This window comes from Theropithecus gelada, chromosome 10 (assembly GCF_003255815.1).
Source record: "Theropithecus gelada isolate Dixy chromosome 10, Tgel_1.0, whole genome shotgun sequence".
NCBI classification, from domain to species: domain Eukaryota; kingdom Metazoa; phylum Chordata; class Mammalia; order Primates; family Cercopithecidae; genus Theropithecus; species Theropithecus gelada.
Genome location: NC_037678.1, coordinates 7,576,732 through 7,591,234, shown reverse-complemented (window position 1 = coordinate 7,591,234; position 14,503 = coordinate 7,576,732). Strand labels below are relative to the sequence as shown.

The 14,503-nt window shown below is 49.7% G+C and overlaps 1 protein-coding gene across 4 annotated transcripts in view; it reads right to left on the bottom strand.

The window, feature by feature from the left end:
• Positions 1 to 12,328, bottom strand: part of PACSIN2 (protein kinase C and casein kinase substrate in neurons 2) — a 147,638-nt gene extending 135,310 nt beyond the window's left edge. For all 4 annotated transcript variants that reach the window (XM_025398875.1, XM_025398879.1, XM_025398877.1 and 1 more), the window contains exon 1: positions 12,174 to 12,328. The gene's annotated coding sequence lies outside the window, so the exon portion shown is untranslated. The remainder of the gene's footprint in view (positions 1 to 12,173) is intronic.
• Between the last annotated feature and the right edge of the window lie 2,175 nt (positions 12,329 to 14,503).

Sequence of the window (14,503 nt, the reverse complement as noted above, 5' to 3'; positions counted from 1 at the left end):
AAAAAAAAAAAAAAAAAAAAAAAAAAAACACACAAATATCTGCTCTAATATACCTGAGCAAATGCTCTTATGTGATATCACAATGTTGATAAAATGTGAAGACCTTTCACAATTTTACAAAGTGCAATGCTCTGAAGAAACGCAATTTCTTTTCCCTTGTCTACCTGCTCTTTAACAGCATAAGATGCCTTTTAGAATGCATCTGCCAAAGGTGAGGCACTCCTAAGCCAGAGCCTCTGGAATCTTCCTCCTGTCCCACATGGGATGCATTATGGTGTGGGTGCACTAGCGAGTCACCCATGGCCTTGACCGCACACCAGCAGCTCTCCCTTTTCTGCCCTTATCTCCCTGCTGTGTAAATGGCCGTAAACTTTCAGATTATCTTAACCAAGTTAGTTACAGACATAAATCCCATCTTAAGCAAAAGACACACATAATCTCCCTCACGTCTACGTTTCTCAGAGGTGGGGGAGAAAGATTATCTTTTAAAGATGTTCACATCTGACAGCGATTCACAACTTACTTATTCCAGCCAGACAGAGGAGGTGAAATGAGTATGGGCTTCAGGAGGCAGAGCACCAGCTCTGATGGTGACCCTCTGAAGGCCACTTAATCTCTCTGAGCTTAGGTTTACTGATGCGCCAAGTGGAGAGAACACCATCTTGTTGCAAGAATTAAATGGGCAGGAATGTAAAGCTTCTTGAATGGTCCCTCAGAAAACTTAAGAACACGGGGGCCTGTGCAGACAGCCCCTCACCACTGACTCTACACCCCCCCATGCATATCCTCCTTGGTGGTACATGCCCAGACTCCTTATCTGATGACACATTTGCAGGAGCAAAGGTCGCAATTGCTTAATTAAAGCATCACCACGTGCGAGTTAAGTGGCGAGCAGGCAGCCAGTTCCAGCCAATCAGACAGCTACAAAACCCACTAATAGTAGGCTTGGAGGTCTGTACGGGGAGCACTGCCTGCTCTGTGGTTCCTCTGAAGACCACAATTCACGATCTTGGCACGCTCAGTTGGCGACAACATAATTTAATATAATGAAAGACAAATGCAGTTTAAAATATGAAAATGTTCACAAAGTACGGTTTGGGTATCACTTTACAATAAGAAGATTTCATTTAAACTTCAAAATACTAGCCACGGTTGATCCTATCTAAAGACCACCCTGCAGGTCCAGGCAGAGGCCTCATCACAGGCCTCCCTGGAAGCTCTGGGCTTGGGCTCAGAGGCCCATATGGGGTCTTGGCTGGTGGCCTCAGGCAAAACCACTGACCCCTTCAGCTCTACCTCTCTTTCCCCTCTGAACAATGAATAGGGAACCAAAACAACAAGGCTGTTCTGAAAACAAAAGGAGAGCTATGGAAAGCTTATTGGTAAAATGCAAATGCCTAGACAACCAAGCTCTTTTTATTTATACTTTTTTAAATTACAAAGTTATTACTTAAACATTAATCTAAAAGTAGAAGGGCAATGGTACAGTTTGGAAAACAAGGAGAAACTTCCCATAATTCTAAAACCTTAACTATCACTGCTGCATATTATCTTCACACAATTTCACATAGGTGAGCAGTGCTCACAGCTTTATCATTTGCTTTCTAAGTTCTATTTCTCATCACCAAGGGATAAGCTATCATCACCAGTACTCCCTTCCAGTCCTGAGTCACTACCTGTAGTGTAGTCAAGCAACATCCATTGATCCCAGGGTCAGGCTTTCTAGAACCATCCCAGAGAATCACCAACCCAGAAGAGAGCAAGGCCTCTGCATGGCAGGGCTGCCCTCAAAACCCAGGGAGGATATGACCATCACCAGGCCCTCACCCCAACGAACGTGCCAGGTGCCAACAGCAGCTTACAAAAGGTGGTGAGAAGAAAGAAGACAGGCCCTGTAAGTGCCAGGATACGAGGGGAGTCCATGCAGGGCAGGAGGCTTCACCCACACCAATTACCCACCCACACACCCGTGACCCCGAGTCACCAAGGAAAGGTCCAAAAAGTTTTGGAAGGATTTTTAAATAGAACTGGATAAAATCACTTGGAGCACTTAGTTTGCTGGCAAATTCACTTGAGTGACAGAGTGACTGCAGAAGCACTGTGACCAGGTACACATGCTGGGCTCCTGGGGTCCATCACCTCATGCTGCCACGCCAAAATCCTATGAGGCAGGGCGCTCAGTATCCTGGCGCAAAGGACTGACTGCATGTACGGATCCTCCCAAAATTCGTATGTTGAAATTCTGCCCCTCAGTTGGATGGCATTAGGAAGTAGGGCCTTTGGAAGCTAATTAGGCAGGGCCCTCATGAATGGGACTAGTGTTCTTACAACTTTTTTTTTCTAGTTTTTGTCGAGATAGGGTCTCACTATGTTACCCAGGCTGGCCATGAACTCCTGGCATCAAGTGATCCTCCTGCCTCAGCCTCCAAAAGTGTTGGGATTACAGGCGTGAGCCACCGCACCCAGCCACTTGTGCCTTTATAGAAAGTACCGAGGCCGGGCGCGGTGGCTCACGCCTGTAATCCCAGCACTTTGGGAGGCCGAGGCGGGCGGATCACAAGGTCAGGAGATCGAGACCACGGTGAAACCCCGTCTCTACTAAAAATACAAAAAATTAGCTGGGCGCGGTTGTGGGCGCCTGTAGTCCCAGCTACTCGGGAGGCTGAGGCAGGAGAATGGCGTGAACCCGGGAGGCGGAGCTTGCAGTGAGCCGAGATCGTGCCACTGCACTCCAGCCTGGGCGACAGAGCGAGACTCCGTCTCAAAAAAAAAAATAAATAAATAAAAATAAAAATAAAAAATAAAAAGAAAGTACCGAGAGCTCTCTCGCCTTCTTTCTGCCATGTGAGGCTATAAGAAGTCAGCAATCTGCAACATGAAAAAGGACCCTCCTCAGAACCCAACCATGCTGTACCCTGATCTCAGACTTGCAGCCTGCTGAACCGTAAGGAAGAAGTTTCTGCTGTTGACAAGCCACTGCATCTTTATTACAGCAGCCTCGACTGACTAGGACACTCGAGTTTTGGAGACGTTGAAGCATTTGGCCAAAAGCCACACAGTCACCTAGTGATGGAGCTCGAACCCACACCCAAGGGCTGTATGACTCCAAAACCATGTTCTTTTTTTTTTTTTTTTTTTTTTTGAGAAGGGGGCTGGGCTTTTCTCCCAGGCTAGAGTGCAGTGGCGTGATCTCGGCTCACTGCAAGCTCCGCCTCCCGGGTTCATGCCATTCTCCTGCCTCAGCCTCCCAAGTAGCTGAGACTACAGGCGCCCGCCACCACGCCCGGCTAGTTTTTTGTATTTTTAGTAGAGACGGGGTTTCACCATGTTAGCCAGGATAGTCTCGATCTCCTGACCTCGTGATCCACCCGCCTCGGCCTCCCAAAGTGCTGGGATTACAGGCTTGAGCCACCGCGCCCGGCCCAAAACCATGTTCTTAACCTCGAATACCTTATTGCAAAATTACCTTTCTTCTGCAGGAACTAACAGTGAAAGTGACATACTAACCTCAAGGATCTGTAAGCATAAACCATACAGAAAGAGAAACAGCCAGGCACGGTGGCTCATGCCCAAAATCCCAGCACTTTGGGAGGCCAAGGCAGGCGGGCCATTTGAGGTCACGAGTTTGAGACCAGCCTGGCCAACATGGTAAAACCCCATCTCTGCAAAAAATACAAAAATTAGCTGGGCATAATGGTGCATGCCTATAATCCCAGCTACCTGGGAGGCTGAGGCAGGAGAATCGCTGGAACCCGGGAGGCAGAGGTTGCAGTGAGCCGAGATCGCACCACTGCACTCCAGCCTGGGCAACAAGAGCAAAACTCTGCCTCAAAATTTAAAAAAAAAAAAAGAGAGAGAGAAGCAGAACCCACACAGTTACTGCATTCCCAACCAAACACATAAATGCAGTTTAAGAGAATGAGTCAAGGCTGAGGCCATTCCCACTCGAAAAGTCCCTCTCATTGGACTGGAGCCACTGCTTCCTAGGAACACAGATGGCAATCCTTGAGACTCCCAGGGACAGAGGTGACCTTTGTGAAATTGAGTAACCTGAATTACCCCTGCCCCATCTGCATCCCTGACTTCTCAACTGACATCTTGCTTCTCTGAAGATCTTCATCCCGGTATTTTAAATACCCAGAAACTGCTCCCTAGTGAACTGTCCTCCAGGAGAATATAAGGCAGGTCACAACCTGAAGCCTTCCCTGCCCCCACCCTCTTACACACACCCCTTGTCCTTTTTTTTTTTTTTTTTTTTTTGAGACAATCTCGCCTGTCGCCCAGGCTGGAATGCAGTGGCACTATCTTGGCTCACTGCAATCTCTGCTTCCCAGGTTCAAGCAATTCTCCGGCCTCAGCCTCCCAAGTACCTGGGATCACAGTCACAAACCACCACACACAGCTAATTTTTGTACTTTTAGTAGAAACAGGGTTTTGCTATGTTTGCCAGGCTGGTCTTAAACTCCTGGCCTCGAGTGATCCACCCACCTCAGCTTCCCAAAGTGTTGGGATTACAGGGGTGAGCCCTCTCTCTCAGCCACTGCCTGTTCTTCAGAGCTCTGCAGCTCTGCCCAGAATGGTCCCTCCCATTGGCCCCACCTGGACAGCACCTGTGGCTCTGGCACAATCCCTCCCAAGTCACCTCCCTGAAGGTCAGCTCTCTGCAGTGTCCTGAGGACAGTGAGACCCGCCCTCCTGTCATGCAGTACTTTGTACACACTCCTATCTGGTACTGCCACAATGAATAGAGATAGTTTCCAGGCCTGCTGCCTATACTGAGCTGCCTTTACAGAGCAGCCACCATCTTTACCTCCAGATTCCAGAGCTGCAGGCAGAGCCGGGGCACCAGACACGCAGTGGCCAGGACCACTCCCTCTGACCCACCTTGCCCACTGCCTTCCACCCACAGATGCTCCCTCCACAGGAGCCACTGAGATATCCTCCAAACACTCTCAGTCCAGGGAGTGAAAAGAAAATAAAAAGAGGTACTTCCATGGGCAGCTTAATGGCGTGCCCCAGCTGGCTGCAACTCTATCAATAGTCACATCACACGTGACATAACAGGAAGACAGGTGGATTCTCCACACACACTCCACACTGAGTGATGTCTACTGTGTGCAGTACTATCAGCTCCCATGTCTGAGTATTCAAAACATCTTTCAGAAATAGACCAGAAGTATTATTTTAAAAAATAAAAATAAAAAACATCTTTATTATGATTATTTTCATCAGAAATAAGCCACCTAATACCTGTGAGGCTCTAAAGTTCAGTGGTCTTCTTTTTTTTTTTGAGACGGAGTCTCGCTCTGTCGCCCAGGCTGGAGTGCAGCGGCACAATCTTGGCTGACTGTAACCTCCGCCTCCTGGATTCAAGCCATTCTCCTGCCTCAGCCTCCCCAGTAGCTGGGACTACAGGCGCCCGCCACCACGACCAGCTGGTTTTCATATTTTTAGTAGAGATGGGGTTTCATCATATTGGCCAGGCTGGTCTCAAACTCCTGACCTCGTGATCCACCCACCTCGGCCTCCCAAAGTGCTGGAATTATAGGCATGAGTCACCACACCCGGCCTAAGTTCAGTGTTCTTTTACATATATGGGCTCTTTATATAGCTGAGAATGTGTACTCTTTCAATAAACCGAAAAAATTAGTCCATAAAATGTTAGGAGTCTGGCCAGAAGGCCACAAGAAGCCACTGTTGGACAGTCCTGGCCACTGGCACAATCCACACCCAACTTTCAACACACCCAGCGGCTCTGGGCCCAGGGAGGAGCCTCCTAGACTGCAGAAAGCACCTCATCTGTGAGGACATATTTGGATAGGACAAGTCAGACATTTGGAATTTTTACTTAACATTTATTTCACAACTATCTCAAGTGCTAAGCAACTGAGAAGTAGTCATTTTAATGTACTCTTTCATCAATAAGCATTAAATAAGTCTGCTCAAAACACTCAAGCCCTACAAACTGTCCCTATGAAAAATGTGGCAAGAAAAAATAACAAAAACAAATGAGTAGCCTTTTCACATACAGAAAGGTGTTTAGCGATCCAAACTCAGAGAGAAAAACAGTCCTTTCGGCAGATGAACAAATAGTTTCCTCTGTGAGTGACACATTCTGGGATATTTGAATTGCCAAACATAACTCATAATGACAACCACCAAGGAAGCAAAGCCTAATGGAAAAGCCCCAGGATGGCAACCAGGAGCCCCAGTTCTGGTCCCAGGACGGCCTCTGGCTGTGTGCTCCATCAACGTGCTGACCAAGCCTGGCCCACTTGCTTCATCACAGGAAGGAGTATCTATTGCCACCCATACCACTCCGAAATGTTTTGAGGACCAAAGATGAGAGGTGGAAGTGCTTTGGAAAGTGCACCTTCTACAAATCCAAGTCAGCATTATTATTAGCTCAAAGATGACCCGGAAAAGAGGATTACAGAATATCACAGGTGAGAGGGAGCTTAGCAATGGAATGATTCAGTTCTTAATCTGGGTTCAGGCCTATGAAGCTGTCCCTCTTCGTGGGAAGGGGTCACAGTTGCTATCAGATTTGCAAAAGGTGAAGGTCCTCTAAGTTCTTCCATTTACAAATGTGAAAACTGAGACCCGGAGTTCTGTGTTGATTGTCCCAGACCTCAGGGTTAGTCAGGAAAAGGCTGGACAAGACCCCAAGGCTCCTAGTCTCCATCCATGCTCCTCCCCCTCTGTTATCCCATATTCTTGGGAGGAAAAATAATCATATAAATTTTATCTGGCCACAGAAAACATTCTATAAACCACCACACATGCACTTTCCAAAGGTACAGCAAAATCTCTAGCCTTACGTATCGTTTTTAAGGCTTCTTGAGAGATCTTTGATAACTGAAACATCATTTTATTATTTCTTTTCTTTTTCTTTTTCTTTTTTTTTTGAGACAGAGTCTTACTCTGCCTTCCAGGCTGGAGTGCAGTGGCGCAATCTCGGCTCACTGCAGCCTCTGCCTCCTGGGTTCTAGTGATTCTCCTGCCTCAGCCTCCTGAGTAGCTAGGATTTATAGGCGCCTGCCACCGTGCCCGACTATTTTTGTATTTTTAGCAGAGACGGGGTTTCACCATATTGGCCAAGCTGGTCTCGAACTCCTGACCTCAAGTGATCCTCCCGCCTCAGCCTCCCACAGTACTGGGATTACAGGCGTGAGAACTGCGCCCAGCCCCATTTTATTATTTCTATATTCTCATCTCTGTCTAGTTCAGTGCCTGAAGTCAAGAAACATGCAAATGATTTTTTAAGGATTGAAAATACGCCGGGTGTGGTGGCTCACACCTGTAATCCTAGCACTCTGGGAACCCGAGATGGGAGGAGCACTTGAGGCCAGGGGTTTGAGACCAGCCTGGCAAAGATGGCAAAAATCCCATCTCCATTTAAAGATACATATATATATATATATATATTTCTTTTTTTTTTTTCCTAATTGAAAATTAAAAAGACCCGCCAGACGCGGTGGCTCACGCCTGTAATCCCAGCACTCTACGAGGCCGAGGCGGGTAGATTACAAAGGTCAGGAGATCGAGACCATCTTGGCTAACACGGTGAAACCCCAACTCTACTAAAAATACAAGAAATTAGCCAGGCATGGTGGCGGGCGCCTGTAGTTCCAGCTACCTGGGAGGCTGAGGCAGGAGAATGGCGTGAACCCAGGAGGTGGAGCTTGCAGTGAGCCGAGATCAGGCCACTGCACTCTAGCCTGGGTGACAAAGCAAGTCTCCATCTCAAAAAAAAAAAAAAAAAAGAAAAGAAAAAAGACCTTATTCTAGGAAACAAGAAAGACTCTATGATGCTTTAAGTTTTGTTTTTTGTTTTTGTTTTTGTTTTTTTTTTGAGACGGAGTCTCGCTCTGTCGCCCAGGCTGGAGTGCAGTGGCCGGATCTCAGCTCACTGCAAGCTCCGCCTCCTGGGTTTACGCCATTCTCCTGCCTCAGCCTCCTGAGTAGCTGGGACTATAGGCGCCCGCCACCTCGCCCGGCTAGTTTTTTTTTGTATTTTTTAGTAGAGACAGGGTTTCACCGTGTTAGCCAGGATGGTCTCGATCTCCTGACCTCGTGATCCGCCCGTCTCGGCCTCCCAAAGTGCTGGGATTACAGGCTTGAGCCACCGCGCCCAGCCGCTTTAAGTTTTATTAAGCAAACAGATGAACATGCAATTATGGGAATAAACATAATTCAATAGGTAACTTAAGGAAAGATGGTTTTTTAATTGTTTTATGTGTGTTTTTCATCAAAATGTCAAAACTTGTGCTCTTTGGTGGCCACTATCCCTCAAGTAGTTACCCTTGGAACTGCAGAGATACCAAAAAATGATGCATTGTGCAGAATAATTTGAGAATTCTTTGAAGCCTGTCTCCAGTCCACAGACAGAACATACTTATCTGAATACTAAAATTCTGCAGAAATTCCTACAAAACTAACCCAAGAACCACCACTGGGACGCATCTGGAGTCTATCTGGGGCAAGGACAAATGATACTTTCTGGTATGTGAGGGATCAGTGCCCTGGCCATAAGGAAAGACTCTACCTGTGGAATGCAAACTGACTTCGTAACTAAGGCATTGCTGCACTGCCCTCAGGTATGCAACTACCATTCCAAACAACCTCACTGGAAAAAAACTAAGCCAGCACTATCGCTCACATGAATGTGGTCATTAATCGCATAATCTGCAGGGTGGCCTCCACAAAGCTGCCATTATAATCTGATGGCAGATAAAGCAGGCCCGAGTCAGCTGGGCCTGATGAAGGTGGTCAGAGAGCATCTGGTAAATGCCACTGCAAACTCTAAACATAAGGTGCCATCACTATTATTAAAGAAACCTTTCGATCTGTTTGACATTCCACAATATCCGGAATCATCCACTGATAACCCCTTCAGAATCAGGAAGCCAGAGCATGGCGCCCTTAACACAGCACGGACTTTCAAGGTATAAAGAAACAAAAGGCAAGGACGTTTGCGCAAGGCCAAGGTGGGCAGATCACTTGAGGTCAGGAGTTCCAGATCAGCCTGGCCAACATGGTGAAACCCCATCTCTATTAAATATACAAAAACTAGCCAGGCAAGGTGGCAGGCACCTGTAATCCCAGCTACTGAGGAGGCTGAGGCAGAGGAATCGTATGAACCCGGGAGGTGGAGACTCTGTCTCAAAAAAAAAAAAAAAAGCAAGGACAAATGCCCTTCTGCTCCCACTCCAGAAATGCCTGGCCATCAGAGATGTGGATGGGTACCCAGGATTAGGGAAAAGTCAATGTTATCTCCCTGCGGAATGCTATGTTGGAAACCCAGATTTTTTTTTTAATATATGCATACTTTTAGATTATTTATTTTTAGACAGAGTCTCTGTCACCCAGGCTAGAGTGCAGTGGCATGACCTCAGCTCACTGCAACTTCCATCTCCCGGGTTCAAGCAATTATCATGCCACAGCCTCCCAAGTAGCTGAGATTACACATGTGCACCACCACGCCAGATTAATTTTTTTTTTTTTTTTTTTTTTTTTTGAGACGGAGTTTTGCTCTTGTTGCCTAGGCTGGAGTGCAACAGACCGATCTCGGCTCACCGCAACCTCTGCCTCCTGGTTTCAAGCAATTCTCCTTCCTCAGCCTCCTGAGTAGCTGGGATTACACATGTGAGCACCACCACGCCCGGCTAATTTTGTATTTTTAGTAGACATGGGGTTTCTCCATGTTGGTCAGGTTGGTCTCGAACTCCTGACCTCAGGTGATCCGCCCACCCCGGCCTCCCAAAGTGCTGGGATTACAGGCATGAGGCACCACGCCCAGCCTTAATTTTTGCATCTTTAGTAGAGACGGGGTTTCACCAGGTTGGCCAGGCTGGTCTCTTTTTTTTTTTTTTTTTTTTTTTTTTGAGACGGAGTCTCGCTCTGTAGCCCAGGCTGGAGTGCAGTGGCCGGATCTCAGCTCACTGCAAGCTCCGCCTCCCGGGTTCACGCCATTCTCCGGCCTCAGCCTCCCGAGTAGCTGGGACTACAGGCGCCCGCCACCTCGCCCGGCTATTTTTTGTATTTCTTGGTAGAGACGGGGTTTCACCGTGTTAGCCAGGATGGTCTCGATCTCCTGACCTCGTGATCCGCCCATCTCGGCCTCCCAAAGTGCTGGGATTACAGGCTTGAGCCACCGAGCCCGGCCCAGGCTGGTCTCTTAAGTTCTGACCTCAGGTGATCTGCCCGCCTTGGCCTTTCAAAGTGCTGGGATCCCAGGCGTGAGCCACTCCACCCAGCCTAGCTTATTTAAATATCACATCACAACTTCATATACATTTGAGATTAAAAGTAATAAAGTTCCAAGTCCCAAAGCAGCACGAGCTAAGGATACCATTTCCATTCAAACGAGTTGTTATTCTTCTCCCAAAAAGTGGATAGAGTGCAGACCTAATCACCCATCTACTTCTCTGTGTTATGTTACTTTCCCAAGTAATAAATATCATCAGCCTAATGGCCACTTTCTTTAAAGCTTTAAGACTATTGTCAAAAGAAAAACACACCACACACCACAGAAATGTTTTTGATGTAGTGGCTTCATATCTCAACTAGCATAACCTCACCAAGGAGGCTGCCAAACTCTAGAATTAAGTTTAGGTCCACACAAGTGAAAGTTTTCCAGGTGAATCAAGAGAAATCCAAGCTGCACTGGCACAGCTTCAATGTCTCTACGAGGAGGCTGCATGCAGGCCGGCTCATGAATCAAGCGGAATGACAACATCTTGGGCAAGAACAGGAGGGCTGGCATTCAACACTGCCCACCTGGTCAGCTCCCTTGCCCTGGGCTCCAACCTGGCAATCCCAGGAGGGTTAAAGCAGAACTTCAGCACATGGGAATAACTGCAGAGGGAGGCACCGAAAAGGAGGGAAGGAAGAAGGTGTGAGCTCACCGTCTGCAGCTGAGGTTCAAACTCTTTGAGCTGGTCTCTTGCTTTTCATCAAGACAGCAAGGCAGTATTTGGTGAACAGTGTACCAAGTAGCCCTGGAGATTCTGAGCAGCCTACTCCCTTAACCACAAAAACACGGGACAGGCAGGGGTAAAACGAGAAGACAGGATCCAGGAATGGTGCACGCACGCAGTCAAAGGCCACCTTCCCTCAGCCACCCAAGCTGAGAGTTGCATCCTCAGGTCCTGTTAAGCCTCAAAGCTGCAGCCGTGTGGGCCCCAAGGCAATAGCACAGCTTGCTCCTCTGACCAACCAACTCCTTCTGAAAAGAAAATCGACTTTCTCTGATGGAGTCGAAACCCATTGAATCAATGAAATTCAACAGGAGCAGCAGTCACTACCTCTCCAATCGCGGACCTCTCAGGATGCCTGGTCAGGCTTAAAAGCCCTAGAGGAGTTAGGGAGTTCGGATTTCTGATTCAGTGAGTCTGGGGAAACTCCGACGAGGGTCACAAGGGCAAACCTCCCCAGCCTCTCCTGCTTGGCCCCAGCCCTAGGACGAGCTGCGGTAAGGGCTTTGCTCCCCCCGCCCTCCCCAGACACACACACACACACACACACACAGAGCCGGGACAGGGAGGGTGGGAAGGAAGGAAATGGAGGCCGCTCATCAAAGCGCCCCAAATCAGCGCATCCGCGTGTGTCCTGCGTCGCCCCCAAGGCCACCCCAGGACCAAGCCCTGCCCTCTCACCGGAGCGTCCCAGCCACGCCTCCCCTCCAGCGCTGCTCCGGCAGCCTCGCCTAACCTCTGCACGCCTCGGATTCCCAGCTTCCTCCCAAATCGCGTCCCTCCAAAAGTCGCCCTAGCGCCTTCTGCAGCTGTCTACACCTCCCCCACTCCATTAGCAGCCCTTAACCCCCGACGGCCTGCTCCTGCACTTCTCTCTTCGGCAGGCCCCGGACCCCGGAAAACTACCCTGCTCCCACAGCGCCGCCCCCATGGGCCCCCGCCCCTTCCCGGAGCCGACCCCACTCGCCCTCGTCCTCCCCAAGATGTCTTCTCCGGGCGCCCCCGGGGCCCCGAGCACTCGCCCCCTCCCACGGAGACAGGAAGTTCCGCGCGGCCCGACCCGCTTCCCTCAGGGAGCGGAGCTCGGCGCGGCGGCCCTAAAAGGGCGCGGGCCCGGCCGCCGACCAGCGCCCCCGCGTCCCGCCCGCGGCGCCCCAACCGTCGCAGCGACCCCTCACCTCGGCGGCCACTCACCTCCCAATCCCCCGCACACTCCGCTCAGGCTGCGACGGCGTCTCCAGCCGCGGCTCCGTCCCGGCTCCCGCTCCCGCTGTTGCTCCGGCAGCGCTGCCCAGCCCTGCCCAGACCCCCCGCGACCGCTTCTGCCGCCAGCCGCGACCGCACCGCCCTCGCCTCTCCCTCTGGGCTCTGCCCATTGGCTGCCGGACACAGAGCCCCGCCCCACAGCCTCCCCGGCGCCCCCGATTGGGCCAACTGAGTAGAGCGGCGGCTCAACCCCTGTGAGCACGAGGGAACGCCCCAGGACGCGTATTGGTGACTTCTCCTGTCAATCAAAGGGGGTGCCTATTTAATGGACTGCGAGGGTGGCGCAGGTTACTCTCCCAAAGCAGTTTGCCGGTGGTGGTCCCTGGGACTCGCTTCCCAGGGCCGGAGTTTTGCGGTTTCATCGGCACCCAGAGGTGGAGGGCGCGGCAGGGCAGCGCCGCACCTGACCGGAAGTTCAGGAAACGTAATCCTACAGTCTATCAGAAAGTTTCCTCTCCCAAGGGACTCAGAGAAGCTAATGTCATTAGGAGCTCCTCCGACTTGCGCCATAAGCGTCATTCCACGTGGACCCGCTTAAAAGGTGGGGGGTGGGAGGGCGGATGTTGCTGCTCTCTCTAATAAAATACATTTGGATGACAAGGCACCAGGCAAAGTACATGCATTCTTTCCAATTCTCACAATCACCTTGCATGATAGGGTATTAGCCCCGTTCTGCAGAGGGAGATACTCCTGAAGGAAAATGGAGAGCACGTCCTGAGCACTGTCCTAAGCGCTGTCCAAGCACTGCTTCATGTCATCCAGGCGGAGAGGATGGTGAGAGGACCCCCAGGTGAGGGGTTAGCCAGGTAACTTGCTGGGGATGATGTGGAGTAAAGAAAGTAAATGGCAGAGACAGGATTAGAAACCCAGGTCAGCCCAACCCTTGAGAATAATAATGATGACTGTGTAGCAATATGGGAAAATGCTTAAACTAAAATGTTAAAAGAAAAAGCCAGATACAGCCAGGCATGGTGATATGCACCTGGAATCCCAGCTACTTGGGACGCTGAGGCAGGAGGATCACTTCAGCCTAGGAGTTTGAGGCCAACCTGGGCAGCATAGCAAGACCCAGTTCTCTAAAAAGTGAAATAAAAGAAAATAATAGTAAAAGGAAAAGCTAGATACAAAATGGTAGAAACTGTAGAATTGCTGCTACATATAGATAGGGACGAGAAATGAGTCCACAAAAAAATCTAGTGATTGTTTACTTTCTAGATTGCTCTGTGGCATTGTCCTTATGACAATAATTAAGAAAGAAATAAAAGAACTGGCCAGGCGCAGTGGCTCACGCCTGGAATCCCAGCACTTTGGGAGGCCGAGGCGGGCAGATCACGAGGTCAGGAGTTTGACACCAGCCTGGCCAACATAGTGAAAGCCCATCTCTACCAAAAATACAAAAAATTACCTGGGCGTGGTGGCAGGGGCCTGTAATCCCAGCTACTCGGGAGGCTGAGGCAGGAGAATCACTTGAACCCGAGAGGTGGAGGTTGCAGTGAGCCAAGATCGCGCCACTGCACTCCAGCCCTGGCCACAATGCGAGACTCCATCTCAAAAAAAAGAACCAACATGCAGTGCCAGGACAAGCCATTGCCAAGAAGTCTCTCCTCATTCTCCAGGACTGAGCCAACAGGGACCTCTTTGTCACCCACGATACCTCTGGACCATTTGTATAGAACTCAGCCATCAGCTCTCAGCACCTTCATATCTGGGTAAATTCAGCTTATATCGCAATTCCATGCCCTATGAAAATACAGAGCCTCGGCCGGGCGCGGTGGCTCACGCCTGTAATCCCAGCACTTTGGGAGGCCGAGGCAGGTGGATCACGAGGTCAGGAGATCGAGACCATACTGGCTAACACAGTGAAACCCCGTCTCTACTAAAAATACAAAAAAATTAGCCGGGCGTGATGGCAGGCGCCTGTAGTCCCAGCTACTCGGGAAGCTGAGGCAGGAGAATGGCGGGAACCCAGGAGGCGGCGGAGCTTGCAGTGAGCGGAGATTGTGCCACTGCACTCCAGCCTGGGCGACAGAGCGAGACTCTGTCTCAGAAAAAAAAAAAAGAAAGAAAAAGAAAATACAGAGCCTCTCCCTAGTTTTGGGGGGGTTTTTGTTTCGGTTTGAGACAGGCTGGAATGCAGTGGCACAATCAAGGCTCACTGCAGCCTTGACCTCCTAGACTAAAGCTATCCTCCTGCCTCAGCCTCCCAAGTAGTGGCAACCACTGGTGTGCACCACCATGCCCAGCTAATTATTTTTTTA